The sequence below is a fragment of the Hyperolius riggenbachi genome, chromosome 11, assembly GCF_040937935.1.
Source record: "Hyperolius riggenbachi isolate aHypRig1 chromosome 11, aHypRig1.pri, whole genome shotgun sequence".
Taxonomy (NCBI): domain Eukaryota; kingdom Metazoa; phylum Chordata; class Amphibia; order Anura; family Hyperoliidae; genus Hyperolius; species Hyperolius riggenbachi.
This window is the reverse complement of record NC_090656.1, coordinates 50,308,540-50,326,514: the sequence shown is the minus strand read 5'-3', so window position 1 is coordinate 50,326,514 and position 17,975 is coordinate 50,308,540. Positions and strand designations below refer to the sequence as shown.

At 48.0% G+C, this 17,975-nt stretch overlaps 1 protein-coding gene across 5 annotated transcripts in view; it reads right to left on the bottom strand.

The window, feature by feature from the left end:
- NRXN2 (neurexin 2) overlaps window positions 1-17,975 on the bottom strand; it is a 1,344,669-nt gene that overhangs the window by 1,191,177 nt on the left and 135,517 nt on the right. The window lies entirely within an intron of this gene.

The following is a 17,975-nucleotide window of genomic DNA, read 5'->3' as shown; positions in this document are numbered from 1 at the left end:
ACAAATAATTCCAAATACAGTCCTTGCTGTACTTGGTGAAATAAATATGATTCTGATCTAACCTATACTGGGGGCCACCTACCTAATCTAACCTATACTGGGGGCAGCTACCTATCTAACCTTTGCTGGGGGGCATCTACCTAATCTAACCTATACTGGGGGGCTCCTACCTAATCTAACCTATACTGGGGGGCACCTACCTATCTAACCTATATTGGAGGAAGCTACCTATGTAATCTATACTGGGGCACCTACCTATCTAACCTGTATTGGGGCATCTACCTACCTAGCTAGCCTATACCGGTGGTAACATTACTGGCTACCTATACTGGGGGCACCTACCTATCTAACCTATGCTGGGGGCAACTATTCTGGCTACCTATATTAGCCCACTGCCTTACTGTTACAGTTCTATTACAGTTAGCCCCACCCATGTGATGTCATGTCCACACCACTTGTTTTTCCGCGGCGCGCTTCGCTTTTTTTGGGGGGGGGGTGTCGGTAAATTATCCGCACCGGGTGTCAAATACCCTAGCTACGCCACTGCTGGCAGGCAGACTGGCACTGGCAAGCAGACTAGAGATCAATATCAGGCAATATCTGGCACTGGCAGGCAGACTAGAGATCAATATCAGGCAATATCTGGCACTGGCAGGCAGACTAGAGATCAATATCAGGCAATATCTGGCACTGGCAGGCAGACTAGAGATCAATATCAGGCAATATCTGGCACTGGCAGGCAGACTAGAGATCAATATCTGGCACTGGCAAGCAGACTAGAGATCAATATCAGGCAATATCTGGCACTGGCAGGCAGACTAGAGATCAATATCTGGCACTGGCAGGCAGACTGGAGATCAATATCAGGCAATATCTGGCACTGGCAGGCAGACTAGAGATCAATATCTGGCACTGGCAGGCAGACTGGAGATCAATATCTGGCACTGGCAGGCAGAATAGAGATCAATATCAGGCAATATCTGGCACTGGCAGGCAGACTAGAGATCAATATCTGGCACTGGCAGGCAGACTGGAGATCAATATCTGGCACTGGCAGGCAGAATAGAGATCAATATCAGGCAATATCTGGCACCGGCAGGCAGACTAGATGTCAAAGGCGGCGGTGGTGACTGTGGCGCGTGGTGTGACTGTCACTGAAGACAAGGCAGCAAGCACAGTGACAGAAGTGCTGGAGTGACAGAGTGGCGGGCTCAGTCAGTTCCCTTTCCGTCCATGAGAGTGGCGGGATAACAAGGCTCGCTGCCGCTGCACATCATTACGCATCAGATAAAGGAGGAGGAAGGCGGAAACCAGTGGTGCTCAAATACCCCTTTTAAAAATTCGAATTTGGTCGAATTCGAATAGTAAATTATTCGAGGTCAGTCGAATATTCGAGTCGAATATTTTTTACTATTCGATTCGACCTCGGACTTCGAGCTCACTATTCGAGTCGGTATTCGAGCTCACTATTCGAGCTGACTATTCGAATTGGCCCAAAATAGCTTCCAACACTTGTTTTGAGGGTGAATGATGCAAGAAACATCTTTTTTTCCAAGTAACAACAGCAAGTGATTATGTGGGGATGTTCCTTTAAAAAAAAATGTGGAAAGAGAAGTTGTGTCCTTAATTTGGTTCAGTAGTGTAGTGTTACTGTATATACTTGTTCTTCTTCTTCTTTATCTTTCTTAATCTTCTTCTAGATCTTCTTCTTCTTCTTCTTCTTCTTCTTCATCATCTTCTTCTTCTTCTTCATCTTCATCTTCTTCATCTTCTTCTTCATCTTCTTCTTCTTCTTCTTCATCTTCTTCTTCTTCTTCATCTTCTTCATCTTCTTCATCTTCATCTTCTTCATCTTCATCTTCTTCATCTTCATCTTCTTCTTCATCTTCTTCATCTTCTTCATCTTCTTCATCTTCTTCTTCTTCTTCTTCATCTTCTTCTTCTTCTTCTTCATCTTCTTCATCTTCTTCTTCTTCTTCTTCATCTTCTTCATCATCTTCTTCTTCTTCTTCATCTTCATCTTCTTCATCTTCTTCTTCATCTTCTTCATCTTCTTCTTCATCTTCTTCTTCTTCATCTTCTTCTTCTTCATCTTCTTCTTCTTCTTCTTCATCTTCTTCATCATCTTCTTCTTCTTCTTCATCTTCATCTTCTTCATCTTCTTCTTCATCTTCTTCTTCTTCATCTTCTTCTTCTTCTTCATCTTCATCTTCTTCATCTTCATCTTCTTCTTCTTCATCTTCTTCTTCATCTTCTTCTTCATCTTCTCCTTCTCCTTCTTTTTCAATATCGTCTTCTTCTTCTTCTTCACGTATTTCTCTTTTCAAATTTTTTTTTAAAGAAATGCAGCTATTTTTGAGCGTAACAAATAGCTGGTGGGCGCACGCATGTTGGAAGCGCCATTGTATGTGCTCCCTGGCAGTGGAAACACAAAGACAGCAGGAGGTAAATTCAGCAGCAGGAGGAGGAGGATGAGTGTGTGGCAGCAGGCAGTCAATGAGGCAGGCAGCTCGCCGTGACATAATAGCCCTGGTACCTAGCGGTGATACCAGGGCTGTAAATAAACACAACAGGAGGTCCCAGACAGCGGTCGTGCAGCCCACATTGTGTCCAATACACAACTGGGACAACACAGTTTTCAACCCGGGCACCTCAGAAAAATTAAACCTTTTTTTTTTTTTATTGGTTTTTTTTGGTTTTGGTTTTACAACCAATATAGCTATTGTTTTGACGTAATAGCTGGTGGCAGAGTGGCAGCAGAAGGTAATTCTGTGTACCCTGGCAGTGGGAAACACAGACAGACAGCAGCAGCAGGAGGAATGGAGGAGCAGTGTGAGCAGCTATTGTTGTGACGTAATAGCTGGTGGCAGAGTGGCAGCAGACGGTAATTCTGTGTACCCTGGCAGTGGGAAACACAGACAGACAGCAGCAGCAGGAGGAATGGAGGAGCAGTGTGAGTGTGGCAGCAGGTAGGCAGCGTGACATAATAGCCCTGGTACCTAGCGGTGATACCAGGGCTGTAAATAAACACAACAGGAGGTCCCAGACAGCGGTCGTGCAGCCCACATTGTGTCCAATACACAACTGGGACAACACAGTTTTCAACCCGGGCACCTCAGAAAAATTAAACCTTTTTTTTTTTTTATTGGTTTTTTTTGGTTTTGGTTTTACAACCAATATAGCTATTGTTTTGACGTAATAGCTGGTGGCAGAGTGGCAGCAGAAGGTAATTCTGTGTACCCTGGCAGTGGGAAACACAGACAGACAGCAGCAGCAGGAGGAATGGAGGAGCAGTGTGAGCAGCTATTGTTGTGACGTAATAGCTGGTGGCAGAGTGGCAGCAGACGGTAATTCTGTGTACCCTGGCAGTGGGAAACACAGACAGACAGCAGCAGCAGGAGGAATGGAGGAGCAGTGTGAGTGTGGCAGCAGGTAGGCAGCGTGACATAATAGCCCTGGTACCTAGCGGTGATACCAGGGCTGTAAATAAACACAACAGGAGGTCCCAGACAGCGGTCGTGCAGCCCACATTGTGTCCAATACACAACTGGGACAACACAGTTTTCAACCCGGGCACCTCAGAAAAATTAAACCTTTTTTTTTTTTTATTGGTTTTTTTTGGTTTTGGTTTTACAACCAATATAGCTATTGTTTTGACGTAATAGCTGGTGGCAGAGTGGCAGCAGAAGGTAATTCTGTGTACCCTGGCAGTGGGAAACACAGACAGACAGCAGCAGCAGGAGGAATGGAGGAGCAGTGTGAGCAGCTATTGTTGTGACGTAATAGCTGGTGGCAGAGTGGCAGCAGACGGTAATTCTGTGTACCCTGGCAGTGGGAAACACAGACAGACAGCAGCAGCAGGAGGAATGGAGGAGCAGTGTGAGTGTGGCAGCAGGTAGGCAGCGTGACATAATAGCCCTGGTACCTAGCGGTGATACCAGGGCTGTAAATAAACACAACAGGAGGTCCCAGACAGCGGTCGTGCAGCCCACATTGTGTCCAATACACAACTGGGACAACACAGTTTTCAACCCGGGCACCTCAGAAAAATTAAACCTTTTTTTTTTTTTATTGGTTTTTTTTGGTTTTGGTTTTACAACCAATATAGCTATTGTTTTGACGTAATAGCTGGTGGCAGAGTGGCAGCAGAAGGTAATTCTGTGTACCCTGGCAGTGGGAAACACAGACAGACAGCAGCAGCAGGAGGAATGGAGGAGCAGTGTGAGCAGCTATTGTTGTGACGTAATAGCTGGTGGCAGAGTGGCAGCAGACGGTAATTCTGTGTACCCTGGCAGTGGGAAACACAGACAGACAGCAGAAGGGCAGTACACAGCAGCAGCCCACTGTAGGTGTGAAATGTGTGGCTGCAGGCGACGTAATAGTCAAAGTGAACCAGGCTGGCTTAGTGAGCAGGAGCCAGGAGGTGGTAAAGGGTGGTAAGGCACATTAACGATGGTACTAAGTTCCGGCAGCCAGTTCATGTCCCCCTCTCGCCGACAACAGGGGCCAGGAACTCGCCTTCCACCCACGCCTGGTTCATCTTGAGAAACGTCAGTCTGTCCACAGACTTGTGAGACAGACGTGAGCGTTTCTCGGTGACCACGCCACCAGCTGCACTGAAGCAGCGCTCGGACAGCACGCTGGAAGGGGGGCAGGACAGCACTTCCAGGGCGTACTGCGCCAGCTCGCTCCAGATCTCCATGCGCTTGACCCAATACTCCATGGGATCAACAGGGGCATCGCTGTCAAGCCCGCTGTAGGACCCCATGTAGTCAGCCACCATGCGGGTCAGGCGCTGGCTGTGACCGGAGGAGGATGCTGCTGCATGCATCTCCTCTCTAGTCACTGCTGCCGGAGCCTCTACAGTCCTGTAGAGCTCGTGGCTGAGAGACAGCAGGTCTGTGGGGCGCTTGCTGCTGCTGGATGCAGGCACCTGCTGCTGCCTCTGTGCTGGCTGCTGGACAGTGGGGGTGGAAGGCTGGGAGAAGGCTTCCTCCAAGCGCTCAACAAGGGCCTGCTGCAAGCTCCTTATTTGTTGCGCTGGGTCTCCTCCTGCAGGCGGCAGGAACTGGCTCAACTTCCCCTTGAGGCGTGGGTCCAACATCATGCTGATCCAGATGTCCTCCCTCTGCTTCATCTGGATCACCCTGGGGTCCCTGCGCAGGCACGTCAGCATGTGCGCTGCCATTGGGAAGAGGCGGGCCACGTCTGCTGGCACATCGACGTCAGTGCTGTCCTCCTCATCCTCCTCCTCTGCTGCCTCATCCTCTCTCCACCCCCGCACCAACTCAGCTGCACTGCGCTGATCCCCCTCATCAGCAGCCAGGTCAGGGACCTCCACCAAGTCCTCCTCCTCCTCCCCCTCAGAGGTGGACTGTGCAGCTGCTTGCCGCTCCTGCTGGTCCAAGGCTGCCGCTCCCTGTGCCAGCAAAGCATCGAGTGCCCTGTTCAGCAGAGAAACCAGGGGCACCCACTCGCAGACCATAGCATGGTCCCTGCTCACCATGTTTGTGGCCTGCAGGAAGGGAGCCAGCACTAAGCACACCTGCTGCATGTGCCTCCAGTCATCATCGGGGACGATGGACGGGATGTTGCTGGTCTTGTCCCTTCTCTGAGCTGCGGAAACAGTGGCCAGGGCAAGGTAGTGGTTGACAGCGTGCTTCTGTTCAACCAGACGCTCCAACATCGCCAGGGTGGAGTTCCAGCGAGTCGGAACGTCAATGATCAGCCGATGGCGTGGCAGATCCAGCTCCTTTTGCACGTCTTCCAGGCTCGCACAGGCTGCAGCCGAGCGCCGGAAGTGACGCACAACGTTCCTTGCCGTTTCCAGCAGCTCGTCCATCCCCTGGTAGGTGCGCAGGAACTTCTGCACCACCAGGTTCAGCACGTGGGCAAGACAGGGGATGTGGGTCAGGTTTCCCCTGTCTATGGCAGCAACCAGATTGGCCCCATTGTCGGACACCACCTCTCCGACTCTGAGGCCTCTGGGGGTCAGCCAAATCCGCTCCTGCTCCTGGAGTTTGGCCAACACGTGGGCTGCCGTCAGCTTGGTCTTGCCAAGGCTGACCAAGTGCAGCAGCGCTTGGCAGTGGCGGGCCTTCACACTGCTGCTGAGGCGGGGGGTTTGGCCAGGTGTGGCGGAGGATGGCAGAGGATCGGAGGAACCCGCTGCAGTTCCCCTGACCCTGCGGGGTGGCACCACCCACTGTGTTGCTGCTGCTGCTGTGCCCGCTGCTGCTCTCCCATCCTCACCCCCTTCCACCAAGCTGACCCAGTGGACAGTGAAGGACAGGTAGCGGCCTGTCCCGAAGCGGCTGCTCCAGGAGTCCATGGTGACGTGGACCCTTTCACCAACCGCGTGCTCCAGCCCTCGCTCCACATTGGCCATCACAAAGCGGTGCAGTGCAGGAATGGCCTTGCGGGCGAAGAAGTGTCTGCTGGGGAGCTGCCAGTCTGGGGCTGCACAAGCAAGCAGCGCCCGCATGTCGCTCCCCTCCTGCACGAGCGTGTACGGCAGGAGTTGGGAGCACATGGCCCGTGCCAGCAAGCCGTTCAGCTGCCGCACGCGACGGCTGCTGGGAGGCAGAGCCCTAACCACCCCCTGGAAGGACTCGCTCAAAAGGCTCTGGCGTGCCTTTTTGCTGGCACGGGAATCAGCAGACGGAGCAGAGGAGGCCAATGAGGACTGGCTGCCAGAACAGGCCTCAGTGTCGGCGGCAGGAGTTGCAGAGGGGGGAGGAGCAGGGCGTTTCCGCACTCCTGCTGGTGCTGCTGGAGGAGCAGGAGGGCGGGTGGCTGCTGTTGCTGCTGCTGCTGCTGAAGGCTGTGCAGTGATGGGATTGGTGCCACTGCCAGCACCAGATGCCTTCAGCCTCTGGAACTCCTCATGCTGGTGGAAGTGTTTCGCAGAAAGGTGGTTGATCAGCGAGCTGGTGCTGAACTTCAAGGGGTCTGCACCTCTGCTCAACTTCCGCTGACAGTGGTTGCAAGTGGCGTACTTGCTGTACACTGTGGGCATGGTGAAAAACCGCCAGATTGGTGACAAAAACATCCCCCTACGGCATGGAAGCGCTGCTGCCTGTTTCCCTGTGGTGGTTGGGGGGGGGGGGGGGGTCTTGGGTGCGGCTGGTGGTGGTACTGGCTGATGCTGCTGCTGCTGCTGCTGAGCCTGAGACACCAGCAGGCTGTGGGACGCTGCCAATGCTTGCAATGATGCGCCTCCTTGCAAGGCCCACAACCGCATCCTCCTCCTCCTCCTCAGAGCTGCTGAGGACGACATCCTCTGGATGTGTTGGCACCCAGTCTCTGTCTGTCACCGGGTCATCATCATCATGCCCCTCCTGAAACATGTCCTGCTCTGATGATGACCCCCCAAACTCCTCTGCTGATGCATGGATGGGACGCTTGACTGTCGCCACAGTCTTGCTGTCCAATCCCTCCTCCCCCAAAGTGCCCATCAGCATCTCCTCCTCCAAATCGCCAACAACAGCATTCAATTGACTCATCATGCCTGGGGTCAAAAGAGTGCTGAATGAGAGGTCGGCGACTGACGGTGAACTGGCCTCCTCCCCAGACCCTGCTGGGCGGCTGCTGCGAACAGGGGTGGTGGTGGTGGTGGTGGTGAGGGTGGAGGCCTCGGATGCAGAGCTGATGGCGGGCTGCTCATCCTCCGTCATGAGTTGCACCACAGTGTCTGCATCCTTTTCCTCAATGGGACGTTTCCGACCCGGCTGGAGGAAAATGGGAGCAGGTGCTACACGCTGCTGCTGCTGTGTCTCTGCAGCGTGAGTTGCAGATGCTCCTCCTGGGCGGCGCCCAAGGCGTCCACGGCCAGTGGCTATGGGAGGAATGTTAGCCACTGACGCTGCTGCTGCTGCTGCGGAACTGTGCATGGTGGCGCGCCCGCGGCCGCGGCTTGCCACAATGCTGCTCCCTCTCTTCCTGATTCCCTTGCTGCCCTTCCCCTTGCCCAAACCGCGCTGGCTGCCACTTCCAGACATCTTCAATGTTTTGGGCGTATAGACAAAAGTTTTGTAAAAGGGCGGGTGAAAAGTGGGGTACTTTAATGGAGTGGGTTGGTTGGTGAGGTGACTGAGTGAGTGTCCCCTAGTACAGTAAGTAAGTATTAACAGTCAGGAAGTACAACTAGCAGTTACAATAATCAGTAGTAGTAATCACAAGTAAATTTAGTGTGTGTACACTCAGACAGTGAGTGCACGCACGCAGGAGCTAGTAGCCTATGGACACAGTGACTGAGTGTCCTAGACTCCTAGTACGGTAAGAGTAAGTAAGTAGTAACAGTAAGTAGAACTAACTAATAACAATAATCAATCAGCGATCAGAAGGAAATGGAGTGTGGGTGGTGTGTGTGTACACTCAGACAGTGAGTGCACGCACGCAGGAGCTAGTAGCCTATGGACACAGTGACTGAGTGTCCTAGACTCCTAGTACAGTAAGAGTAAGTAAGTAGTAACAGTAAGTAGAACTAACTAATAACAATAATCAATCAGCGATCAGAAGGAAATGGAGTGTGGGTGGTGTGTGTACACTCAGACAGTGAGTGCACGCACGCAGGAGCTAGTAGCCTATGGACACAGTGACTGGGTGTCCTAGACTCCTAGTACAGTAAGAGTAAGTAAGTAGTAACAGTAAGTAGTAGAACTAACTAATAACAATAATCAATCAGCGATCAGAAGGAAATGGAGTGTGGGTGGTGTGTGTACACTCAGACAGTGAGTGCACGCACGCAGGAGCTAGTAGCCTATGGACACAGTGACTGAGTGTCCTAGACTCCTAGTACAGTAAGTAGTAACAGTAAGTAGTAGAACTAACTAATAACAATAATCAATCAGCGATCAGAAGGAAATGGAGTGTGGGTGGTGTGTGTACACTCAGACAGTGAGTGCACGCACGCAGGAGCTAGTAGCCTATGGACACAGTGACTGAGTGTCCTAGACTCCTAGTACAGTAAGAGTAAGTAAGTAGTAACAGTAAGTAGAACTAACTAATAACAATAATCAATCAGCGATCAGAAGGAAATGGAGTGTGGGTGGTGTGTGTACACTCAGACAGTGAGTGCACGCACGCAGGAGCTAGTAGCCTATGGACACAGTGACTGGGTGTCCTAGACTCCTAGTACAGTAAGAGTAAGTAAGTAGTAACAGTAAGTAGTAGAACTAACTAATAACAATAATCAATCAGCGATCAGAAGGAAATGGAGTGTGGGTGGTGTGTGTACACTCAGACAGTGAGTGCACGCACGCAGGAGCTAGTAGCCTATGGACACAGTGACTGAGTGTCCTAGACTCCTAGTACAGTAAGTAGTAACAGTAAGTAGTAGAACTAACTAATAACAATAATCAATCAGCGATCAGAAGGAAATGGAGTGTGGGTGGTGTGTGTACACTCAGACAGTGAGTGCACGCACGCAGGAGCTAGTAGCCTATGGACACAGTGACTGAGTGTCCTAGACTCCTAGTACAGTAAGTAGTAACAGTAAGTAGTAGAACTAACTAATAACAATAATCAATCAGCGATCAGAAGGAAATGGAGTGTGGGTGGTGTGTGTACACTCAGACAGTGAGTGCACGCACGCAGGAGCTAGTAGCCTATGGACACAGTGACTGAGTGTCCTAGACTCCTAGTACAGTAAGAGTAAGTAGTAACAGTAAGTAGAACTAACTAATAACAATAATCAATCAGCGATCAGAAGGAAATGGAGTGTGGGTGGTGTGTGTACACTCAGACAGTGAGTGCACGCACGCAGGAGCTAGTAGCCTATGGACACAGTGACTGGGTGTCCTAGACTCCTAGTACAGTAAGAGTAAGTAAGTAGTAACAGTAAGTAGTAGAACTAACTAATAACAATAATCAATCAGCGATCAGAAGGAAATGGAGTGTGGGTGGTGTGTGTACACTCAGACAGTGAGTGCACGCACGCAGGAGCTAGTAGCCTATGGACACAGTGACTGAGTGTCCTAGACTCCTAGTACAGTAAGTAGTAACAGTAAGTAGTAGAACTAACTAATAACAATAATCAATCAGCGATCAGAAGGAAATGGAGTGTGGGTGGTGTGTGTACACTCAGACAGTGAGTGCACGCACGCAGGAGCTAGTAGCCTATGGACACAGTGACTGAGTGTCCTAGACTCCTAGTACAGTAAGAGTAAGTAAGTAGTAACAGTAAGTAGAACTAACTAATAACAATAATCAATCAGCGATCAGAAGGAAATGGAGTGTGGGTGTGTGTACACTCAGACAGTGAGTGCACGCACGCAGGAGCTAGTAGCCTATGAACACAGTGACTGAGTGTCCTAGACTCCTAGTACAGTAAGAGTAAGTAGTAACAGTAAGTAGAACTAACTAATTACAATAATCAATCAGCGATCAGAAGGAAATAGAGTGTGTGTTGTGTGTGTACACTCAGACAGTGAGTGCGCACACGCAGGAGCTAGTAGCCTATATGAACAGTGACAGTGAGTGTCCCTACGGGTACAGTAAGAGTAAGTAGTAAGTAAGTACAACTAACAATAATCTATCAGTAATCAGAAGGAAATAGAGTGTGTGTACACACAGACGGTGAGTGAGTGCACACACGCAGGAGCTAGCTAGTAGCCTATAAACAGTGACAGTCAGTGAGTGTCCTACTCCTAGTACAGTATAACTACAATACTATTAGTAAAGGACAGCAGAAATACTGGTATAGATGATGAGAGAAATAAACAGAGGACAGCTGCCCACAGAGGCAAGGCCCCCCTGAGGCCTAAACCTGTAAGCTTGCAGCAGCTGCCTGTCTCTAATGTAACACACAAGCTACTAACTAAAATACAATGTCTATCTAAATAACAACAATACAGGTGTATATGGCAGGTGTAGGTGAGCAAAAACGCTAGGTAAATGAACACAATAGAGCACTTGCTAAGCCAAAGCACAAAGGAGCAGATCTCTCTCTGTACAAGTCTCAGGCAAGCATGGAAAACCCGAACATGGCGGCCGCTATTTATAGGGTAGGGGCTGGCCAGGGTCCCCCTCTGTGATTGGCTGCCGTCAGAGGGCCTGGGAGCCCTCTGATTGGCTCTAAGCACATCAATCTGGGCTATGACGCTATTCGAGCTCGGTACCGAGCTCGAATAGCGCCGGTTTGCTCGAATAGCTCGAATAGTGAATGGGCTATTCGAGTGTTCTCGAATAGCCCATTCGAATAGCTACAGCTATTCGGAGCTCGAATACCGAGCTCGAATAGCTGAAAAAGAGCTCGAATATTCGAGCTACTCGAATATTCGAGCTCTGCTGAGCACCACTAGCGGAAACAGCCTGCTAGCGGTCATGTGACTGAGCAGTCACATGACCGCTGCTCAACTGATGTGACGTGCCTTGCTTGCCTCGCCTTTCTCTCTCCTTTCCAGGACTGTTGGCTGATGGTCAGCGTAGCGGCAGAAGAGGAGCGTTAACCCCCCCCCCCCCCCCCCCCGACGTGTATCTGGAAGGGTGCAGGCATGGCACGTGCCCCAGGCGACCTCCCTCTTCAAACAACAGGGGGGGGGGTGCAGGGCTGCTGACAGCATTCCTGAGTCTAAGGGAGTAACATTCATCCAGCAGCCTGGCTGTCTCAGGCTTTGTCATATATCTACCTTAGAAGCTATTGAGAGGTGAGCTCCGAACTTTTCCCACTCCCCCTAACACAGATCATGTCTCAGTCCCCGGAGATAGCAGCAGATGCTTTGGTATGGAGGTTACAGGATCTCCTATTCATTCTCCTCTCTGGCTTTCACACATTCCTCAGCCTTATCTCAGTGTTCTGTTTACTTACTTTTATTTACAGTATGACACTCTCTGCACTTTAACCATAACCCTGCTGCAATATCTGTGGCCAGTTTTAACAACCTCTCTCTTGTACAGTGTACCTCAATAGTTAAAATGCATTATATTTCTAGCTCAGTATATATCTACTGATATTTAATAGGTTGTCAGGCTTTTATTATGTTATAATAGTTGCTGCAAATGTTTCATTGACTTCATTCACATGAGAGTGGTGGCTGCCATATTTATTTCCTTTTAAACAATACCAGTTGCATGGAAATCCTGCTGATCCTTCTGGTCACTAGAGTCTAAATCACACACCTGAAACAAGCATGCAGCTAATCTTGTCAGATGTGTTATAGACATTTGATCTGCATGCTTGTTCAGGGTCTATGGCTAATTTAGGCAGGAATCACACTTGTCTTTGAGTTTCCAGCTCGCCATTTTCTGCGTACATTTTCTGCACTCCAAGTGTGTTTCTATGCAGAAAAACACGTGCGTTTTTTTTCACAACAGCTAATGTAATTGATACAGAAAACTGACAAAATGTGCAGAATTATCATGCAGAATGTCAGTTTGTTTTCTGTACAAGAAAAACACATTAAAGGTGGCCGTACACTTATAGATTTTCAGCAGATTCCACCATCAGATAGATTTCTGGCAGATGCCTATCAAGTCGAATCTGACAGGAATATATCTGATGTGTGCCGCGCACTAGGAACAGATTTCCAATAGATTTCAGAATTTCAGATCGACCTGTATTTTCCATCCTGTCAGATAGATCAAATCGATTTAAATCGATCAAAATTGCCCGCAAATCAATCGAATGGGGAATTTGATCGATTTCTAATCATCGATTTATTCTATAGAATCGATCGAACAATGGTTGAAATCAACCAGTGTATGGGCCCCTTAAGTGTGAACTAGCCCCTTGATTAACATGAGTTCCTCTGTGCAGAAAATGCGTATGAAAAGAGTCAAGTATGCTCCCTGCCTTAAAGTATTAGAGGCAGAGGATCAGAAGGATAGCCTCATTTATTTCATAGTGACTGTTACATTCTGGTATTTGTCTGGACGTGTGTGTCCTGAATGCATGAAGGGGTTACCCTGTTCAAAAAGGTTAGGTAGGATGCTGTTGATTGTGTGTGTGGGTGTGTGGGTGTGTGTGGGGGGGGGCGCAATTTTAGTATTTGCCATGGGCGCTGTCTTACCTAGATACGCCACTGTCCCCAGTATTGGCAAACGGCCCAGAAAAGGCAGCGCTTTGAGGAGCGGATCGAAATTGAACTGCTCATATGTGAACGCTCTCATAGGGAATCATTGCACAAGTGCTTTTAGGGCAATTTTCAAAAATCGCTGGCGCTTAAAAAAACCTGAAAATGCTCTCGATGTGAACACGCCCTTAGGGCTGGAGCCCACTATTGTGATTTTTTTGAGCATTTTGGGGAGCGCTTTGAATAGCGCTTTCCCTAAACGCTCTGCCAATGTAAATAAATGTAACAAATTCCACAGTGGCGATTGCGATTAGTAAAATCGCAATCGCAGGACATGCAGCATTTTGAAAGCGTTTGCGCATCAATGTAATGTACTGAAGCCTGGCAAATCGCTCATGAACCACTACACATAGCGATTTGTGTGCGATTACAAACTGTAAATAAAATTATGATACATTGAAAGGACCAATCAGAATTAAAATCACTAGTTGTAAATCGCTGTCAAAAAGCTTACACTTTTTAAAATCGATCCCAAAAGCGCCGGAAAACGCTCATGAAATCGCTTACAAATCGCTTATTAAAAATGCTAGCGATTGTACTAGCGATTTGCGATTTGTAGTGGGTTCCAGGCCTTAGGCCTTTTTTCCACGGCAGTTGATGGGCAGTGAAATGCCTCTCCAACTCTCACAGCTGCTTGCTGCTGCCAGGTAACTGCTCACTGCTGCGGTAACCGCTTGCTGAGCACACAGTTCAACTGCTTGAGGAAAAGAGGCAGTGCCTACCATTCTTTGCTGCGTATGATTTGGTGAGTGCAGGGGCACAGGAAGATTCTACTGGTCCCCCCCCCCCTTCCTTCCTCCTGATGTCTGGCTGCACCCAACAGGGTTTGGGGTTCAGGACCCTGCGGGCGACCTCAGATAAGACTGCTCTCAGCAGGCTTTTGAACCTTTTAGACGTGTCCCATCGTGGATGGGCTCATTGCATGTGTAGGATGTGATTGCATCCACCGTTTGAGTAGGGACCCCTCTATGAGGGCTTATCCACTTGGCTTGTGGATATGTAGAACCACAAATCTAATTTTTTGAGGTGTTGTGCTATTCCGCTGGTTATTTGTGAGTTGAGCTAAAGGTCTCTTTTTAAATTGTGCACATGGTATGCGCACCATGGATGTTTAACCACTTCCGGATTTCGGGTGGTTTGGCTGATCTGTGCTGCGGGGGCTCTTCAGCCCGCAGCACAGATCAGATAGCAGGCAGGGCGGTCAGACTTCCCCCCCCCCTTTTTCCCCCACTAGGGGATGTCCTGCTGGGGGGGTCTGATCGCCACTCAAAGCCCCCCTCCGCAGCGCTATTCCTCCCTCTGCCTCCTTCCCTTCCTCCCCTCTACATTCTGGGCTGCACAGGGCGGAAATCCGCCCTGCACCGCCTCAGATAGGCTTCAGCCTATCAGATGCCAGCGATCCCCGGCTAATCAGAGGCCGGGGATCGCCGATCTCCTCTACGGCGCTGCTGCGCAGCAGCGCCGTATGTATGTAAACAGCGGGGAAGATCTTTCCCGCGTGTTTACATTTACCCTGCGAGCCACGATCGGAGGCTCGCAGGGTGTTCATGGAGACACCCTCCATGAACTGACATGGAACGGCCGCTCATACGAGAGGCCGTTTCAATGGAAACCGCTTCAGGATTCAGGGGCGTACTTATGCGTACGCAGAATCCTGAAGTGGTTAAGAAATGAAAATAAGCTGAAGACTGTGATGGAGGCCTCAGGTGCATTCACACTGCATCAGTTGCGTTGCAGAATAAATCTGCATGTGAATCAATGGCCTATACAATTCTATGGGGCTGGGCTCGTTATTCTAAAGGTGGCCACACACGATACAATAAAATGATCCGATTTTACTGCAATTTGATAAAAAAGATCGGATTTCCTTAAAAATTGAAAGCTTTTTTTTCTTATTCCAGCAAAAAATCCGATCAGATTTCTCGTTTTTATACTATAAGGCTGCTTTCACATTAAGACGTTCCAAGCCTGTAACGCAGCCCCACCGCGCAGTAATGAAAAATCAATGGGCTGTTCACAGTGCCCACGTTGCGTTACATTGTAACGCAGCACATCCGTTGAGAGTGCTGCATGCTGTGCGTTATGCGCGGCTAAGCCGCGTTAGACTGTGCGCACATGCTCAGTAGTGTTGGGGAAGAGTGGAGAGCGGCCGGGCACATGGCTAATTAATATTCACTGCACGATGTGACGTGCAGTGTTTACTTCCTGGAGCGGCCACTCTGTGCGGCGATTGGCCGGGCGGGACCACGTGATGCCGCATGCGTCCAAGAGTGCGCATCACGGCATCACGGACGCCAGAGTGAGCTGCACAATGCGGCTCACTCTGACTTCCACATCAGAGAGCACCAGGCGTTGCGTTAGGGGCACGTTATGTGCCCTATATGGTCCCCTAAACGCAACGTCCTGGTGTGTAAGTAGCCTTAAAGTTGGTTCCGGAATTTGGGATTTTTCTGATCAATTTTCATGAAAATTGAATGGTGTGTGGTAGAGTGTCAACTTATTAATATACACACCCTAGCAATTTTCTCAGAGTTTCCAATCATTTTTATCATAATTGGGGAAAAATTTAACATAGGTGTGTGGTACATTGATCATATTTTTGAAATGTTACAATCAGTCAAAAAAATTGATCAAATTCTTGAATTGAACAGATATTTTAAAAATTGTATGGTGTGTGGCCACCTTAAAGAGAAACTCAGACCAAAAATTGAACTTTATCCCAATCAATAGCTGATACCCCCTTTTACACGAGAAATCTATTCCTTTTCACAGACCATCAGAGGGCGCTGTATGACAGATATTGTGGTGAAACCCCTCCCACAAGAAACCCCTCCTACAAGAAAAGTTCGAACTTTTGGCAGTTTCCGGTCTGTGAACCTTGCTGCATTGTGGGAAATAGCTGTTTACAGCTGCTTCCAACTGCCAAAAAACATGCAGCAGCTACATCACCTGCCAACAGTAAAATGTTCACTGGAGTTCCTCTTTAACTCAATGTATGCAGGTTTTGAATGAGCATGTATTGTATAACATGCAGCGTCAATTGCAGTTCACATACATTATAAAGTTCTACTTTTGTTTTAAGCTCTACTTTGTCTAGAGCAGGGATGTCAAGCTGGTCCTTCCACACATTTTTGACACAGCTCAAATAAACTGATGGGTCTGGATCAGGAAAGGTGTGGTCCATCAGGTAGAACACATTCCTCTCTTTCTCAGTCCATCCTAAACACTGGCATGGATCTGGCCCTCCAGGCCTGGAGTTCAGTGATGAGTGTACTGACCTACCGTAATTACGATTACGCAAACGTTTGCATAATTCGCTAAATTATGATTATGGACGTAATCAAATTCATAATTTTGTGAAATTACACGAAATTTAGCGTTTATGCGAAATTTCGTAATTACGATCATTTTTTTCTAATTACAATCATTTTCGTAATGGAAATAATTCGGAATTTCGATTAACGCAGAAATGTGTGCATTCCTAAAATTGTGTTCCACTCCAGAACCTCCTGATACATTTAGGGCTTATTCAAACTATCAGCGTGATTTTTTAACTGCTAAAGTGCTTGTGTAATGATTTCCTATGACAGTGTTCACATGTAAGCGTTTCAATTTTATTAAAATCGCAAACGCGCTACATGTACCATTTTCTGAGTGCTTTGGCTCGATGGAAGGTATCGGGATATCGCAAAGCGCTTGAAAAAGCGCTTTATATAGCGATTTCCCCAGCGCTTTTATGAATAAATACATTATATTTATTAATTTCTGGGTTAAAGAGTTCACTTCCTGACTGAAGTCAGGAAGGGTAAAAAAACATCGCTTAGAAAATCGCTTTTGTAAGCGAAAAGTGCTGTAAAAATCACAGTATACATCGCTCAGCGCTTGCGATTTTAGTAATTAAATTTGCATAATTACTATAAAGGAAAAAAAAGTCCATTTTTGTTATTAAAATAACGGTTTCTATACAAAACAAGAGATTAGGAAATTTTGGGTTAAACACAAATTCGCACCGAAACGCAAAATTACGTGATGGAAATTTTGCTTACGGAATTCCGAATTACTAGAGCTTTTAAGCCATGTGATCACCATAGCTCCCAACTGTCCTTCTTGGAACCCAGTCCCTCTGTCCCTTTTCTTCCTCCTTTGTCCCTCTTTCAGGACTGATATACAGATCTATGTAAATATATGTATTTTTCTACAGAAAAATGTATTTAATTGACTCAAAACTTAATTCTCCTCTTTTAAGTTGACATACTTCTTATTTTCAAATGGTAATATGAAGGAAAAGTAGTGATGATAAAAAGGGCCATAGTGGTTTGAATTATTAAATTAAACGTTTTGCTTATGAACGCTTTGTGGTATGCCTGACCAGAAGCGTAGTCGGGGCGTGACAAGGGTGTCGCAGGGGCGTCTTAAAAGGTGTCCCTGTTTGTTGTTTCAAAATGTTGGGAGGTATGTGCTCACTCCTCCTCCTCCTCACTTGTTTAGTGGATTCCAACTCTTCGTGACCATATGTACATCTGCACCCAGATGTCTGTCAATCACTGCTTTCAGCTGTTGCATAGGCACGTTCATAGCTGAATGTCCCATAAAGTTGAAAAAATAAAGTTAATATGCCGCAAACATAATCCATCCCCCACCAAAGTACATACGGCTAATGGGGAAGTATAGACGTATATAAAAACATTATTATTTCCGGGACCCACTAGGCGCACTTTTGCATCACTTGACAATCAGAAAATAGCTTTCCCAGAGCGATAGCTTCAGTGGCTTCAGTTGCCAAATAGCGATCGCTTCTGGAAATTGCAACATTTTTATGCAAATTATGCAAATCGTGGGCGCTTTGTGCTTCCGACAAGTGCCTGTTGTGGATCCCAATCCTAAAACTGCACAAAGTATGCA